Source organism: Mauremys mutica, chromosome 10, assembly GCF_020497125.1.
Source record: "Mauremys mutica isolate MM-2020 ecotype Southern chromosome 10, ASM2049712v1, whole genome shotgun sequence".
Classification (NCBI taxonomy): Eukaryota; Metazoa; Chordata; order Testudines; family Geoemydidae; genus Mauremys; species Mauremys mutica.
The window spans coordinates 3,742,491-3,760,367 of NC_059081.1; the positions used below are offsets into that span (position 1 = coordinate 3,742,491).

Consider the following 17,877-nt stretch of genomic DNA (forward strand, 5'->3'; position numbering starts at 1 on the left):
ATTGAGCACTCACCTCGGAAAAGATGCCAGAGTGTAAGCCGATGGGTATTGTTCCTAGAGACCCGTGAAATTTCTTTTCAGTTTGCATAAGTTTTCTTTTTCGGGAATTGTATGTTATTTTGTTTTATCCATTAAAGACGTTCTTTTCTTGCTTTCTCCAGGGACCTCTGCCCTATCCCCCCCGCCCCCCCCCCCCGAGCCCCAGCTGCTCCATTAATCCCAGGGACCCCTCTTGCATCTCCATCATTAGCCCCACAGAGTCTGCGCCCATCTGTCTGCCTGGCTCGCTCGTTCTCCTGCTTCCCCGTCCTCCAGCTCAGCCACTGGAACCAGAGTCACCACCACCACTCACGCGTGCCCGACCGCAGACGCGCCACCGCACACACGGGATGTGTCCCCACCAACGAGGGCCTGGAGGGGACCGGGACGGGGCGCACCGCTCACCGCTGGTCGGGCGCCTCCTCCTGGTCACTCTCGGGGCTTAGCTCTCAAGGCCGACGCTCCTTCCTGTGGTCGCACGCCGTCACCCTGTCTAGCTCTCAGGTCTGCTGCTCCTGTCTTGCCTCAGGAACTGCAGCGTCCTCTTGGTGACTCAGCCCTCCGGCTAGGTCACTCGGCGTTTTCCCCCTTCCTTCGCAGTCCTAGGCCGTCTTCCCATTCACCGCCTCAGGCACCACTCCTGCAATGGCTGGTAGGGGAAACCAGGCCCGTCCTCTACTCTGGATTCCAGTCCAGGGACCTTCAACCCAGCAGTTCTGGGATTTTACCCTTTCAGCCCTCACTGCTCCTTCCCCGGACTGTTACCTACCACCTTAGTTCCCCTCCTTTCTCTGGGTGGACCAGCTCCAAACCCGCCTCCCTCGTCCCAAGGAGTGACTGCCCTTTGCCAGCAGCAGCCCTTGTCTGTTGCCAGCTTCCTGGCTTTTTAGGCTCTGCCTTTTCCTGCCCAGCTGAACCTGCTTGCAATCAGCTCCCTGCTCCCTGGCTCTTCCCCCGGGTGCAGTCTGTGGAGTTAATAGGCCGACCTGGCCACCTTAACCTTTTCCAGTCCTGTGGGGGGTAGACACCGCATCACGGGGACACACTATTCCAGAGAGAGAAGGGGAGAGGGGGATTTTTTCATTTTATATGGGGGGTTTTGGGTACTACTTTATCTCATTTTGTATTTGTGAAAAACAAAGAGCCTCAATTATTCCTTTAAATCTCCCATAGGAAGCCTGGCAACAGGAAACTTTGTAGGCGGAAGCTCTCCAGCGTGAAGCAGAGTTAGAGACAGAGCGGCTGATTAAACTCTTTCTCTGTCTCTAATAAATTCCTTGTTCGGTGAGTAACTTTAGCGCCCTCGTGGCCAAGCTGGAGTCTGCTCTGCAGGTGGCTCCGGCCAAGAAAAGGCGCACACAGAAACACAGCAGGGAAAGTCCCTTGCATCCCAGGGGCACCTGTTCCCCCTCCCCCCGAGTGAACACACATATACCGGAATAGCACAGTGAATACAAGAAAGAAAGAGATTTATTCACAGTGGGATGAAAGGAGGAAAACAACAGGGGAAAGACAGGGAGAGCGGTAAAGCAGAATTGCATCCAACACAAGGCCCCACAGGCCCAGTGGTCGCACAGTCTGAAAGGGCAGACACCGAGCAAGGTGTCTGCACACAGAGTTCAGGAGTCCTGGGCAGGGCCGGCTCCAGGCACCAGCTCAGCGAGCAGGTGCTCGGGGCGGCCACGGGGAAGGAGCGGCACGTCGGGCTCTTCGGCAGCAATTTGGCGGCGGGTCCCTCGGTCCCTCTCGGAGGGAAGGACCTGCTGCCGAATTGCCACCGAAGAAGAAAGCGGCACGGTGGAGCTGTCGCCGATCGTGGGTTTGGGTTTTTTTTTCTGCTGCTTGGGGCGGCAAAAACCCTGGAGCTGGCCCTGGTCCGGGGCAAAGTTCCAGTCCGGCAGTCAGTCTTGGGTGCTCCTGGTCATTTTCGGTGCCAGTGAACTTTTCCCAACAAATGCCTTTCTCTGCAAAGCCACACAGAGCGACCACCTCCCCACTTAACTAGCTAATAGCCTCCCTACCAATGTAAAGTCACAAGGCCCAGTACTCACGGCTCCATGCACCTCTGGGCAGCCATGATATTAGGTCCAGCTCCGGTTTGTCCTCAGGTGATTCCTCCCTGGCTCAGGGCTCCTCCTGGCTCCTGTCTTGGGGTGTCCCCAATCAGCCACTCTGTCCCCCCCAGGCTTTGGGCTGGTTCTCGGCTGCTTCACTCTGAGGGCCTGCTCGCTGTAGCCCTCTTGTCTGGAACTCCAGACACACACCCTGGCGCTCTCCCTCTCTCCATGCTCTTCCCCCCCACAAAAAAACCAGCACTTCCTCTTCCTGGAACAATTAACACTTCTTCCTCTCCGGATAAAGATTTAAAGGGGCCATGGTCTCTAAACCCCAAAGCGGTTACAAGTGTTAGAAGAAAGGGATGCCTTCCATGACACGTTACCATTGTCACGTCTCGTTGCCAGATGTTGACTCACTTTGAACCAGCACAAATGCAAAGTACTTCACTTAGCAAGTTAAAAATCAAATGCCCAGCTACAAAATGGAGAATCACTGGGGAGGTGCGAGTGCTGCAGAAAAGGATCTCAGGGTTTTAGTGCATCTCAAATTGAATATGAGTCAGTAATGTGATGCAGCTGTGAAAAAGGCTAATACCATTCTGGGGTATATTAACAGGAGTGTCGTATGTAAGACACGGGAGATCATTGTCCTGCTCTGCTCCGCACTGGTGAGAGACAGTGCAGGCACATGCACTTCACCGGGGGGGCTCGTGAGAGGTGAGTGTGACCCCGTTGCAATTAGGAAAAGCTTTAAGGATAGTGAAGCTCTGGAATAGGCTTCCAAAGGAGGTTTTTAAGAACAAGTGGGAGAAACACCTGTCAGGGATGGTCTACGTTTACTTGGTCCTGCCTCAGTTCAGAAGGCTGGACTCAATGACGTTTTGAGGTCCCCTCCAGCCCTACATTTCTATAAATGAGAGGAAGGGAAAATGCCAAAGTTAATTGAATATCAGTTTCACTTGAGTGGAAGGAGCAGGTCGCCAGATCCCGAACTACAACAAAAGTTAATACACAGTGCTGTGACGTGTAAGTAAGAAATGCAGAGAGTCAGACAGCTGATCTTGACCTACAGATAAGGCTGATGTCTAAATTATACCATTTATAAACACACTTAATTTCACTGCAGAGAAGATGAGAGGCCATTTCTGAGATACTGCCCTTAATGTGTTGGTGAAGTTATGAACCATTGTGATACCAGAGTATCAGCATGAAGAGACAATGAGTTTAATTAGTAGTATGTATCCAGACAAATCCTGGGCACTGCTAAGAAGATGTACTGATTTGGATTTGTCTTTTTTTATTTTATGGACTGAGGTTCTCCATTGCATGAGATGTTTTGGGTTTGTTTCTTTTCTTTTTCTTTTTGGTAGCAGGGATGGAAATTGCTATGTTCAAGTGGCGCTTACATTATTAGCAGGAAGGAATGATATCCCGAGACAGGTTCCTTTTCCTACCCCAAGGATTCTCAAATGTCATTGCACTGTGACCCCCTTCTGACAACAACAATTACTACACGACTCCAGGAGTGGGGACCGAAGCCTGAGCCCACCCGAGCCCCACGGCTCAGGATGGGGGTGGAGTCAAAGCCAAAGCCCAAACCCCCCCGCCCCGTGCACCAATGCTGCACAGGAATAGTGGAATCTCCACCATCCAGCCTCCAATCTCATCCCACCTTTTGTGGCTAGTTGTAAATGTCCATCCAGAAACTAGCTGGGACATTGGCACAGTTATTCCTGCATGCCATAGAAGAGCCCCTGTGTCTTTGAGCGCTTGAAGTCACAATAGCATTGACATTCAGGATGCATTTCTCAGACCTCTACGCAGTCTGAAGATGTGAAATGAAGTCCCCATCTATTGGCTTTTCAGCTACAAAAATGCAGCCCTACTTGTATTAGGTCTCTCTGTTGTGCAATTTTTTGCGATTCCTGCAATCCACAAGCAATTACCTTTCTCTCTTCCCCCCACCCCACCATCTTTTAATTTACTTTGCACATGGTTTCTGGCCAAAATATCTAGATGCCAGGTTTTTACTTCTGTTTTTTTGTTGCTGCTCCTTTTTAAATATGTGGGGGAAGCTCCTCCGTTGGTATCAGTCAGCGGAGCTTCGTCGCAGTCTAGGCTGATTGACATGCATCTTGAAGTCAGGATGCCCATTTGCGCCAGCTGACGATGGCCCTGAGCTATTAATGTAGAGGCATTGTACAGATTTCTGAGACAACATATTAATCCCAATACATCAGTCAATATCATTTTAACACTTTGAGAGTAACTGGCATCCGATATCCCCTGTGGCTGTTAAGCAGATATGTTGCTAATGGGGAAAAATAAGCTTTACGTATCTTTGCGGGAGAGAATATGTTGTAAATAAAGCTCCACATCCTTAAGAAAGACAGCATAATTGCTCTGCAATTACCCTGATAGACATTTATCTTGGGATTAGACCAAAACCCCTAATGGGGAAAATCCATCATATCCAATTTTCGTCCAGATGCTTAATTCCACCACTGAACTAATCCTAAAAGGTCTGTCAGCTTCGTTATGGTGTCACTGGGGATGCTCTCCAGCCTGGAGAAACTGGAAAATGTTCCAATCAGCCTTGCCTCCTCCTGATTTCATCCTAAAGGACTGGGGAGAAAGGAGGCATGCAAACCATGTTTCTAATTGTACTCAAAAGGATCACTGCAAAATATGCAGCATACCTAATGATGAGTGAATGTTTAGCATTAATTGAGCCAATGCTGGCAGTGAAAAAAGAAATCTGAGTGGAAAATTCACCTTGTCTAGAGGATATGTGCATGGGAAACAGACAACTTGAGTTCCATGAAAGCCTTGAGGGGACAAAATTGGTCCTGCCAGCATGGAGCCCAATGTAAGCGTCTGGGAAAGAAACTGGACTTCAGCCCTTTGAGAACAGGGTTCCTGGCAAAATCTGCTGGGTAGCTTGGTACTGGAAAGGTCCCGAAATAGAGTGAGCACAAAGTAGCAATATGTACACATGGAGTTTTGAATGTTCTCCAGTAGTAATTCTAATACCAGTATTTCTTAATACAAGAAATTGCTTCGAGGCTACACTTCCCACAATACTGAGCGGGAAGTTTGGAAAGTGAAAAAAAATTCCCAAAGCATGGTGGATAGTTAGCAGCAGATTTCAAGATCTCTATCTTTCATGGAAAAAGGAATTATTATTTATATAGTGCCATGGATGTGTGTATACAATATATCTGAGAGCAGCCCTTCCTGCAGTGTTTTGGTACTGCTGGGCCTAAATGTCTACAAAGAACCTAGATAGCAAGATCTTTTCAGTGTGAATATTTTATTTGTTTCTTGTGTAAATGTACACTACTGGTACAAATATAATTTGTTACTGTCAGTTTAATAATGATCTAATGATTTGTGAATTGAAGAACATATTTGGTCAGAATTAAGAAAGCCTTTGTTCAAAGCATTCACTCTGAAGGTTCAATCTTGTAACAAAACCTACATCTGTTCTGTACTGTTCTATTCTATTCTATTCCACTGTTATGGCAAGACTCCCCAGAGGGTGTTCCCACAAGATCTTGTCTTTAGAGCATGTTAGTAGTGTACAGCATTGTTGAAGGAATGTTGCATTGTCATTAGGTTTGTGAGGCAGTTTCTTTGGGATGTGTCGTTGCAAATAGGAGAGTTTGCTTTCTGCCTTAAATTCTCCAAATTGAGTAAATTCTGGACTAGATGACCTCCTGAGGTGCCTTCCAACCCTGATATTCTATGATTCTATGATTCTTGGAGCATGGTGGGTCCCTAGGAATTGAGTATCGGGGTTTGAGATTCCCGAAAGTGTTGTGGGTGAACATTTTTCACAAAGTGATCACTCTACATCTGGCCTGTCCTCATCCTCAAAGGAAACCTTCACAACAGTTTCAGAAGACAAGCCTGGGAGCTTAAATTCATAGCTTTGCTAGACATTAAAAATCATGGTCTTAAAAAGGACATTGGATTTATGGCTTATTACAACAATCTGTAATCCACTAACCCAATTTTTGTCCTACGACTGCAGGGTGTTAATGGGCCACTTCATCTTGAATGGACCCTTAGAATATGTGCTAACTACTTATGCTAAATTTTCTGTTTGATCTTGTGTTTTAGCTGTAAGAACAGGAGTACTTGTGGCACCTTAGAGACTAACAAATGTATTTCAGCATAAGCTTTCGTAGGCTAAAACCCACTGCATGCATCCGATAAAGTGGGTTTTAGCCCACAAAAGCTTATGCTCAAATACATTTGTTAGTCTCTAAGGTGCCACAAGTTCTCCTTGTTCTTTTAGCTGATACAGACTAACACGGTTGTTTTAGCTGTGACACTCTTAGTACCTTTCCCAGACTTGAAGAAGAGCTCTGTGTAGCTTGAAAGTTTGTCTTGCTCACCAACAGGAATTGATCCAATTAAAGGTCGTGCCTCACCCACCTTCTCTCTCTAATATCCTGGGACCAACATGGCTACAAAACAGTTGAGCCCTGAAAGTAGAGAGGTGTCTGGTCATTCTAATCCCTTACAGAACCCAATTCCACCTTTCTTGAGAAGGTTTGGTCATCTGCACTCATGTGTCTCACCCTAGCGGCTGGTCTTGGAGAAATATCGTTTTCCATGACTGTGGAGGGAAATGCAGTCCTCTCATGGGGCTATGGGCCAACCCCTAATCTGGATCCGAATATCTGGATGGAGCCCTAGAAATCTGGTTCTGTGCTCATCCAGAACCCACTCTAATGAGGGCAGCTGGTGTGTTTGCAGACACTTATGTTGCTAAGTACATACTCTCCTTTGTCTTGGACAAATTGCTCGTTATTTTCATACGTCGTACTTCAAGCGGCACTCTGCCAAATTAAACTGTACAAAGGCTTTCCTTTAATTGCTACCCTGCCCATACATTATCCTTGTTGTTGTACCAGAACAGCCGGCGATTGCTTTAACCACACCTTTTCCAAGCCTAAGGGCTTGTCTGCATGGGATGTTATGGCATGGCAACAAGCCAGGGTGTGACCCTACAGCTTGCTGCGCAGAAATGTCCCATCTAGACAAGGCCTAAGAAAAATTTTCCATAGGCGAATCATCCACTTTGAGTTTGACACAGGACATAGTCATTTGGAAGATCCTCTTTTTCCAGGGCCTCTCCCTTCTGACCCATTCAAAATACCTATCCTAATCACAGCTGCCAACTTTCACGCGGTAAATAAGCACCCCGACTTTCACAATAAGCCCATAATCAAGCTAATCCCATTTCAGAACAAGAACCCCAACACTCTATGTGACTCGATCCCCCCGGCGTGCAGTCTGGGACTGTGGTGGGCCCACTGTGCACCCCTGACTTTCTCCTCACTTTGCCCCTGCTTGCCGGGAGCCGATCAAAACAAAAAGAAGCAATAAGCAACAAAGCTACAAGCCAAACAAGCTACAAGCCAAAAACTAGCCAACAAGCAACTCACAAGCTAGTTAAGCCAAAACCAACCCCAATATCTGCGTTTTTCCCCCTACGGGTTTGGCATGTCTGATCCTAATCCATGCCAGCCTTTCCCCTCATGCCAATGGCTCTCTATTGATGACTGCTCTCTCTCTTCTCCTTATGGCTTTGCCTTTCCACAATCCCATCCCTGACTGGCGTCTAGTTCTCCCTGGGGATCATCCGTTCCACTAAATCCCTTTCTCCCCTCCCTTGGTTCACCCCCTCTCCTGTTCTGGCAGGAAACAGAAGAGGATCCTGGGGTGATGGACCTGAGAAAGACCTAGTCGCACCCATGGCCTTGTCTTCGCTACGAACAAAAAGCATGTTATTAAGTAGAGTTAAAACCTATTGGATTTAACTTGACCTGCTCACTTATGTGGAAACTGCAAACTGCCTTGTCCTCATTAGGATTTTACCTGGAGTTAGGGAACTCGAGCTAAGAACATTCCTTTATTGTGGTAGCGAAGCGTAGGCCAAAGTGGGACGGCAAGCAGCTGCATCCCCTTATGTGTTGCTCCTGCGATCAGCCACAATATGGGAGCCTGCAAAACCCAGAGCAGGAGAGCAGCTTTGAGGGAGAATCTGGCCACTTCTCTGCCTCCCTCTTCCCCAGGGTCACTTTGTGAGGAGGATGGGATGTTGCCAACCTTCCCAGCCAATCTGCTGCTCCTCTGTACCCCTTGCAGGCATCACCTGCTACCTCTCACAAGTCAGTTAAGAGCCTATGTGGAAGGGGAGTCCACGTAGCGTGACTTTAACGCCCCTTCTGCACCATTGCATTTGCTCCAACAGGCCCCACAGATTCCCAGACTCCCAAACCATCCTGGGGCTGGAGGGGCAGAAATTATTTCCCTGTACAGGGTATTGGACATAGGACCCTATGTTGGTTCCAGTTGTCCATTCCCACTGTACATTTGGCTTCCAACTATATTGGTCACGTTGACAAGTTTCTTACTCATCCTTTCCAAATACTGGGCCTTGTGTCTTGGCAATCACTTTTGAGGCCTGCCCAGAGTTGGGCTGTGAGCTGGTTTTAGATGGCATTTAACATTCCTACCCTCATGCACTTTGTAATATACTCCTAGACATTCTCTGGCTTTGGCTAGAAAGTGAACTAAAACTCTCTCTCTCTCTCTCACACACACACACACATGGTGATCAATGGAGACACTACTGGTTATTTATTTAACAAAAACAACAAACTCAAACACAAAGTGGGGCTGTTAAAAAAAAGTATTTTTAAACAAACTCCAAGTGTGACAGCTGATCCTTCTCTTTTGTAAACAAGGCCGGACTGTTTAACTCTTTTTAACTCTCATCACTGGCCAGATTTAGCGTTGGATGTCCTCAATGAAAAAAAACATTGCACTTCTCTACAGCAAAATAAACATTTGGGGGACCCAGCAATATGAGGGGGTGGAAAAGAGGCAGACAAACTTTGGGATCAAGCCACTGAAAAGGATGTTCCAGAATCCCGTTGGAATGGCAAGCACTGGAATGAGAAAAAGAAATGAATTTGAGCTATTGTCCTGCCCTGCATATGTGATGAAAACTCACTTCATTCTCAGAGTGCCACCAGAGATCACACTCCCCGGTGTCAATCTTCTCCAGCTTCTGTGCCTTTCCAGTGTTTATTTTCTTAAATCACAAGACATATACCTAGAAGTTTGGGATAAAGTTGGTCAATGGAAGAAATGACATTCTCAGATGCAAAGTTATGGCTCCATGAACTTTAGGGCTCAATCTTGCAAGCATGGTACAGCTGGAACAACTTTGATTTGGGTGCTCAGTTGATGATTGGCCTTAAATGGCATCTAAGAAAGTCATCCTCAGGTACTGAAGTCATACTCTGGTAGTGGAGTGGTGACTCAAACCATACTCTGGTACTGAAATGGTGACTTGAATCATACTCCAGTACTAGAGCCATACTCGGGTACTGGAGTGGTGACTCGAACCATATTCCGGGACTGAAGTGGTTATTCCAGTGAGGCAGAGTGGGGTGACACCAATAGGATAAACTTCAAAACCACACGATAAACTATGCTTATCACACTCCTTTGGGTCCTTCACCTACACTCTCTCCACTAATCCATCTCCACTGGGACGCCTTTCAATATACCAAACCCCAAAGCAGGTTCAAACAGGTGCCATTAAAATCCAACCACCACCAGCCCTGCTGCAGAAATGTTTCCTTCTTTTACCCTCAAAAGCAGAGATTTCCCCCCAAAAATATACATAAGATGCCCCAGACAGTCAATAGCCAGTCTGTTACTAAGGGCATGTTTCAGTTCCCTGTATCTCACAGCTCACTGGGGTTAGAATTGGGAGTATTGGACCATTGGTAAGAAGAGCCATCTAGCTTCCCAATGGAATGATATTGGATACATTGACCTAGCAGTTGTAGAGGGATAGCTTAGTGGTGTGTGCCTTGGCCTGCTAAATCAAGGGTTGTGAGCTCAATCTTTGAAGAGGCCATTTAGGAATCTGGGGATTGGTCCTGCTTTGAGCAGGGGGCTGGACTAGATACCTTCTGAGGTCCCTTACAGCCCTGATATTCTATTTCAAATTGCAACATATTGTGGTCAGCATAGGTCAGGGATAGGCAACCTATGGCATGTGTGCCAAAGGCAGCACGCGAGCTGATTTTCAGTGGCACTCACTGGCTTGGGTCCTGGCCACCACTCTGGGGGGGGGGCTCTGCATTTTAATTTAATTTTAAATGAAGCTTCTTAAGCATTTTAAAAAATTTCTTTACTTTACATACAACAATAGTTTAGTTATATATTATAGACTTATAGAAAGAGACCTAAAAACATTAAAATGTATTACTGGCATGCGAAACCTTAAATCAAAGTGAATAAATGAAGACTCAGCACACCACTTCTGAAAGGTTGCCGACCCCTGGCATAGGTAAATAAGTTTCTGGCCTTTGTTATGGAGTGAATCACCGGATGATCATAACAGTCCCTTCTGCCTAGGAAATCTATAATCTTTTGGCAGGTGTCTAAATCATTATTAGGTCTTCTCTCCTTCACAGCACATTCAGTAGGGCTCATGGTGCTGCAGCTCAGATTCACACAGCCAAGCACACGACTGGCGTTGGCCAAATGACAATAACATTCAATTGATGTTGCACTAGCAGATGTTACTCACTTCCGACCACCCTGGTGACATCACTGTCTCCATGTTCGACATCAAAGAAGGGGAAGAAAGGGAAGAGAACCCACAGAACCTCCTAACAAAATAAAACAAAGATGTGGCATAAACAGACTCTGGGGATGGGGTGGAGTAAAGTTTTAGTGCCACTTGTTTGGAAAGACCTGCTTAGTTCACTTGTGGCTTTGTCGTGCATGAGTAATGCGGTCGTCCCAATGCTTTGGCAATAAAACCATTATGCAGCCCCATCATGTATTTTTTCTCTCTCCAGTGTGTGAGATATAAACAGCAGCAAAAAAGCTGCAGGATGTTCCCAAGCTTTGAGCATCTTATTTGCATCCCTTGTTAACTCAGTTAAACACATAACATTGGGGAGTTGCTAGAAAGGAAACCATTTGGGTCAAAGCTTCTGGTATGTTAACTGCGCAAGGGGGACTGGTCCCTCTGTGACACGCAGCCCTATGAATCTTGGGGCACCTTTGTGAACGTGCTGAAGGCGTTTGCTATCGGAAGGAAACACTGCAGCGTTTTTGTTGGAAATCGAGTCAGATATCTTGGGACATTATCCTTGAGTGACCCATGAAAGACTGAACTGCTGAACTCCTACATAACTGAGCAGCACACAGTGTAATTGTGCTGTCAGGAAGTCTGCAGCTGCAGCCGTGTGGCCTATAAACTCCACTCTGGGTAGCTTCTTTTCCACTGGCACTGCTCTTCTCTTTTGGCTCTCAAAGCCTTCCCTTAGTTCTCAGTCTCTTTCTGAGCCCTGGATTCCTTATTTCCCTTAATTGGGTTTCCAGTTTAACAAAACAAAGGAATGTTAACTCCCTGAATCTCCCCAGTGTCTCCAAAAGTCTCCCTCAGGCTCCGGTTTCAATAGACGTTTCCCTCCCTGACCCACTTCACTGAGGTCTGTTTCGTGTGCACATGAATTCATAAACAAGCGATCAAGAAAGCTCCAAGTTATTTTTACAAGATGGCTATCAGGTCTTGCACTGCTCGAGCAGAAGAGAAGAGGGTTTGGGTTTGTAGGTGGTGCTATTCTTGCTCAAGCAGTAATTTGCATCTTTAGAGCCTTCTGTGTCCACCAGTCCCAAAGGAAGGGAAAAGGGCCTTTTCGAACTCAGGAACGCAGTGCATTGCAGTGGAATTCACCCTGTAAGGCAGTGGGATGTTTTTAAGTCTCCACGATTGAAGCTATGATAACTGTGTTAAGAAATATGGTAGCCACTACGTATGCGGCAGTCATGTGTACACAGCCTTGGGTAAGAACTGAGTGCAGGATAGGGTATTGGGTTATCCCAGCTCTTCTTGAGAAGTACTATAGAGAGCTGTTCCATAATCTGGTACAGGCACCAAAATGTTCAGGCCCCCGAAGAGGCCCCCTACTATCTGAATGATGTGGGTAGGGTGGCCTAGCAGAGAAGAGGCTAGCCTTTGACATGGGAAATCTGAATTCAGTTCTCAACTCTGCCACAGGTGTCCTGTCTGACCTTGGGAAAGTCACTTAATCTCTCTCTCTGCCTTAGTTCCCCTGCTGTACAATGGGGATAATAGCACTGCTCTGCCTCACAGAGGGGTTGTGAAGCTAAGTGCATTAAAATACTGTGAGAAGCTTAGATACTGTGGTAATTGGGACCATGTAAGTACCTAATATTGATCTTTTCCTTGTATGTATTTCAAGTAATATCTGCCGAATTGACAAAAAATAAGTCCTCACTCCTTTATTATCATCATTATTATTATTTATTATTTCTGTTAGCCCTGCAGACCCATCACAGCTCTGTGAGAGGGAGCTCAATTCTCATCTGGCTCATGCATCAGAAGCAGATTAAGTAATTTTTAATTTTAGAGCCAAAATTCTACCTTCAGTTACATCTGTGCAACCTTATTGGGGACCACGGGGCAGTCAATGGTGTATGTGAGGGGAGAATTTGAAGGTATGAGGGCTACACAGGTGTCATCAAGGGTAGGATTTGAAAACAATGGAGTTGCACAGGTGTATTGGAGGGTAGAATGAGAACTGCAGAATTTCTATTAAAAACCTAGGAAAAATCCTGCTTGAATGAAAGTTGAAAGCACAAAGCAGCAGAAGAAAGTTCAGTACAAGTTGATTTTAATTGAGTAATGGTCCAGTTCAGTTTGCATTTATTGGAGCCAGTAAAGGAAGTACCTGAAGCAATTCTTTGTACATTTTGATGGATCAAAGAGGTTGGCCAACTTTGAATCTGAATCCAAATCAGGCTTGGGTTTGAGCTGGTATCAGGATCAGAGCTGGGGTTCAGATATACTGGAAGAGCAGTTCGGAAAATGGAATTTCCATCTTGAGTGAAATTCCGATTTTTTTGGGGGGAAAAAAGGAATTGTCCCAAATTGGAATGAAAAGTCAAAAATCTTAAAATATCTGGCGTAACAGAAATTCCAAAACATTTTGATTCAGAAACATCAAAACGACCGTAGTGAAATATTTCAAAATTATCAAAAGAAAACATAATGTAATATTAAATATAATATATAAAATGAACGTCAATTCAAAGTTCAAAGATGTTTAAAAGCATTAAAAGTCATAATGAAACAAGAATGTTGGAATGAAAGGAAATGAAAAGGTCAAATAAAATACTCCAGTCCGATTTCTAATCACTTCAAAATGTTTCCATTGAAATCTAATTGAAAGTGAAATGTCCCAGTGAAGCATTTTGATTTCGATGAAGCAGTGTTTTCCAATGGAAAAGTGTTCTGTTGAAAAAATTTCAACCAGTTCTGTTCACTGGCATCAAAATCCTGTAGCTCTCCTGAGGTTGCAGCCACATCTGAACCAAAACTAGGAACTAAGCCTTTGCCAGCTTAGTGATCCAATCCAGAATCAAAATAATAGAAGAGGATTTGGATCTAAATATCCCTTCTTTCAGTGCCTCATAAGCAGTAAACTCCAATGTTCTGGATCTTTAGCTGTAGAAACTTGCAATATAATTTTATTGGGGAAGCTAAATTCTGGAAGTAGTGCATCAGCTTCATCTTCGGCCCTGGGTCTTATGCCGGCATTATCTCGGACTGTTGATTGACAAGGACTGTTGTTTGAGAACGGGACCTTTTAGCCACTTGTGATGCTGCAGCATGACACGCAGGAATTGAACTACTTACATCATTGTCTTTTGAGATGCCGTTCAGTTCTGCCACTTCCAGTCTGTTCTACTGAAGACTAGAGTTGGGTGACACTTTTCAGATGCATAATTTATTCACTGAAAAATACTGTTTCGGTCAGCAAATTTGCAAATTTAACACAAATAGTTTTGGCCAGTCTGAAAAACAGCTGAAGGAGGAGAAAGAGTTGGTGGTGGTGGTAGTGGGTTTGTTATATCCTGCCTTTAACCTAAGGAGTAGACTAGTGCCTGGGGATAGGAGACCCCTATGTTCAAATCTCTGCTTTTGAACCAATCCAAAATGGACTTTTTCAATTCACAGACAAATCCAAAAACGCTCAGATTTTGTTCAGCTTCAGATTGGTTTGACCTGACCTGAATTTGTTTTGTTTCTGAAACTGCCACCACATCAAAAAATCAGGTCTCTGCCCAGTTCTATCAAAGCCCTTTTCTCTGCTGGACTTGGTCACAACGGGTCTCTCTTCTGACATGTGTCTCACAGAACTTTCACTCTGGTTTCAGAAGAAGAGACTTCAAGGAGCAAGAGATGCTGGCACCTCAAAGAAACATTGCAGTGTGTGGGGGTAACCCTGCTACCAACCTAGAAAAAAGCTGTGGAAGAGTGGGCTACTTTTTAAAGCATGCACCTCTGCCCTGGTTGTGCAAGTGAAACAACCAACATACCGTTTCCTCTGTAAACTAGAAGGGGCAAAAATTAGTCAGGCCTTGAAAGAGTAATAATTTAAGCTAATGGAATGCCAGCAATGTTCGCTTCCAGTGGAAAGTTTATAGCACTTATATCCTGTCTGCCCTACTTTAATAAAATACAAAATATTTTCAAATAAGCTATTTTTAATGGACTGAGGGTACATATCCTCTGTCACTGAGTTTTTAACATTTTGATTGCTGTCTAATTCAGTGTTAGATGTCAGGCAATGTCAGGGTTTGGTCTGCCCACTTGGCTGCCTGGGGCTGGCTCTTGCTATCAGACCAGGCAGGCACGTTGCTTCTTTGCAAGGGAACGCTGTTGAGATGGAAAAGCTGCAAACTGTGACCCGCGGGTGTGTTTTAATACGACTGTATCTGTTTGCAAAGTTCACATTGTTCTTTGTTAGTGGCTGTAAGAAAGCCAATGTGCTGACAGCAAAAATAAATGAAAACTGTGCAGTCCGGTGCTGCTGACTGATCTTCCTGTAACAAACCAGTGTGCATCATCTGAACTTCTGAGCAACCCTATCATGATAAACCAGTGTGCATCCCTCATGCTTCTGACTGACACCTACCATGACCAACCAGTGTGCACAGCCCAGCACTCATGATTATTTCTTTATTAGTCATGTTTGTTACAGCAGGATTTCAGGGACAGCTGACAATGGACTGCCATTGTGCTAAGCACTGGATGACACATCTAGAATGAGAGAGAGTTCCTGCCCTGAACAGCTTACCATCTAAATAGACAAGATAGACGCAGGGTGGGGAAAGGGTTAGAAAATATAAGCATAATAAGGACAGGGCATTGTTTTTTACCTCTTCACATAATACAAGAACCAGGGCTCACCTGAGGAAATTAACAGGCAGCAGATTTAAAACTAATATAAGAAGTTTTTCTTCACACAAGGCACAGTCAACCTGTGGAACTCCTTGCCAGGGGATGTTGTGAAGGCCAACAGCATAACTGGGTTAAAAAAAGAATGAGATAAATTCCTGGAGAATAGGTCCATCAACGGCTATTAGGCAAGATGGTCAGGGATGCAACCCCATTCTCTGAGTGTCCCTAAACTTCTAACAAGAAGAAACTGGGATTTGACAACAGGAGATGCATAATTTAATAAATGCCCTGTTCTGTTCATTCCCTCTGAAGCATCTGGAACTGTTGGAAGACAGGATATTGCGCTAGATGGACCATTGGTCTGACCCAATCATGTCGTTCTTATGTTCTTGATCAGTCAAGACCATGACAGACAAATGCACATTTAGACATAGAAAATGATATCAATAAAATAGAATCAATGCAGGCTCCTAGCTCTTGGTGGAGAGACCCAGAAGCTTTTCAGTTGCTTTGGTAACAAAGCAACATCCCCTAAGGCTTACAGCTGGTCGGAAACATATTTTAACAATTGTTTCTCCTTAGTTTTTTTTTTTTGACATTTTCAAAATGCTCCAACCAGCCTGTGACAAGATACAGGCGCTGCATCCGCTGAGAGGTTATGGGGCCCTGGCTCATCACATGGCTGCTGGGGAAAGCAGCTGGTTCAGTAGGTTTTCCAGACATGTATCCCCAATGTTCTTGGCTCATGTCCCGACTGTACATGTGCTCGCACTCAGAGGACACGATGAACTTCCAGAACAGGACCGCCCTGGGAGTGACTTTCAGGGTGACTGATGGCGGGGAGATGCTCACCCGGTGAGTCCTCTGTCACAGCAGTGAGCTCCTTCATGTCACCCGACGCAGGCCACCTTTCACATAGATTCATATATTCCAAGGCCTTATGGGACCATTGAGATCATCTAGTCTAACCTCCTGTCTAACACAGGCCAGAGAATGTCCCTGAAATAATGCGTTTGAACTAGAGCATATGTTAGGGACAAGCATCCAAATTTGACTTAAAAATGTCAGTGATGGAGAACCCACCACATCCGTTGGTAAGTTGTTCCAACTGTGGATTTCCCTCACTGTTAAAAATGTACATCTGATTTCCTGTCTGAATTTTCCTAGCTTCATCTTTCAACCATTGGATCTTGCTAGACCTTTGTGTGCTAGATTGAAGAGCCCATTAGCAAATATTTGTTCCCCAGGTAGATACTTATAGACTGTGATCAAATTACCCCCTAACTTTCTCTTTGTTAAACTAAATAGCTTGCACACCTTGACTTTATCACTGTAAGGCATGTTTTCTAATCCAATAATCATTCCTGTGACTCTTCTCTGAACCCCCTCCAATTTATCAACATCCTTTTTTAAGTGTGGACAACAGAACTGGACACAGGATTCCAGCAGTGGTCGCACCAGTGCCAAATGCAGAGGTGATATAAGCTCTCAGCTCTTACCTGAGATTCCCCTGTTTATGCAGCCAAGGCCCGCATTAGACCTTTTCATCACAGCCGTACACTGGGAGCTCATGTTCAGCCGATTAGCCACCACGACCTCCAAATATTTTTCAGAGTCACTGCATCCCAGGTTAGTTGCCCATCCTGTCAGTGTGTCCTGCATTCTTTGTTCCTAGACGGATACATTTCCATTGAGCGGTATTGAAACACATATTGTTTGCTTGGGCCCAGCTTATCAAGCCATCCACATCGCTTTGTATCAATGACCTGTCCTCTTCATTATACAGATACAGCGAAGGGCGTGTGGCTCACCCTTCCATACACCTGTAGTTGGGTAGATGGTGACCACAATATGAGTAGGAATGAGAGCCATAGGAGTATCCCCGTGTAACCTGTGATGGGGTCTCATGGACGATCAGTGGCCAATGTGTCCTGGGGGCTGAGATGCTGGAGAACAATTCAGAGGCCTGTCTGCCCCTTCCCCCCACAACTAGTCCCGTGTGTCCCAGGCTTTGGGAAACTGCCTGGGTGCCCTCTGTACGAAGTGCAGGAAAACATCAGGAACACCAAAATAAACGAGTCACGTTATCTTTTTTGTAAAGGACAAAGCTTGAATCGCTTTTACGGCTGTAAGTATTATTTCAGCTCTTCTGATACTGATCTCTGACTTCATCTCACTTTCAGAGACATAGGGAGACAAGGTAAGGGAGGAATTAACTTTTCTTGGACCAACTTCCTTTGGGGAGAGAGGCAAGCTTTCAAGCACCACAGAGCTCTTCTTCAGGTCAGAGACAAAAGTCTTCTTTAATACTAAATTGGCATTTTTGTTGGCATATGCAAGGGTATCAGCCTCCTACCAAACCTCAGCATTATTATTATTGTTACATGTATTCCCAAGCTGCCCATCATCGAAATACCTAGCGCTCTAACACACAGCTTTCCTATCTGTCTGCCTGCCTCT

The 17,877-nt window shown here is 45.3% G+C and overlaps 2 long non-coding RNA genes across 2 annotated transcripts in view; one reads left to right on the top strand and one right to left on the bottom strand.

Annotated features, from left to right (window-relative positions):
- LOC123378305 overlaps nucleotides 1-2,312 on the bottom strand; it is a 155,427-nt gene extending 153,115 nt beyond the window's left edge. The window contains exon 1 of the long non-coding RNA XR_006582557.1: nucleotides 2,091-2,312. This is a non-coding gene — a long non-coding RNA (uncharacterized LOC123378305). The remainder of the gene's footprint in view (nucleotides 1-2,090) is intronic.
- LOC123378306 lies at nucleotides 461-14,538 on the top strand. Its single transcript, XR_006582558.1, has 4 exons — nucleotides 461-543; nucleotides 1,213-1,323; nucleotides 2,713-2,813; nucleotides 14,391-14,538. It is a non-coding gene; the product is annotated as an uncharacterized LOC123378306 (long non-coding RNA).
- Nucleotides 14,539-17,877: the final 3,339 nt, after the last annotated feature.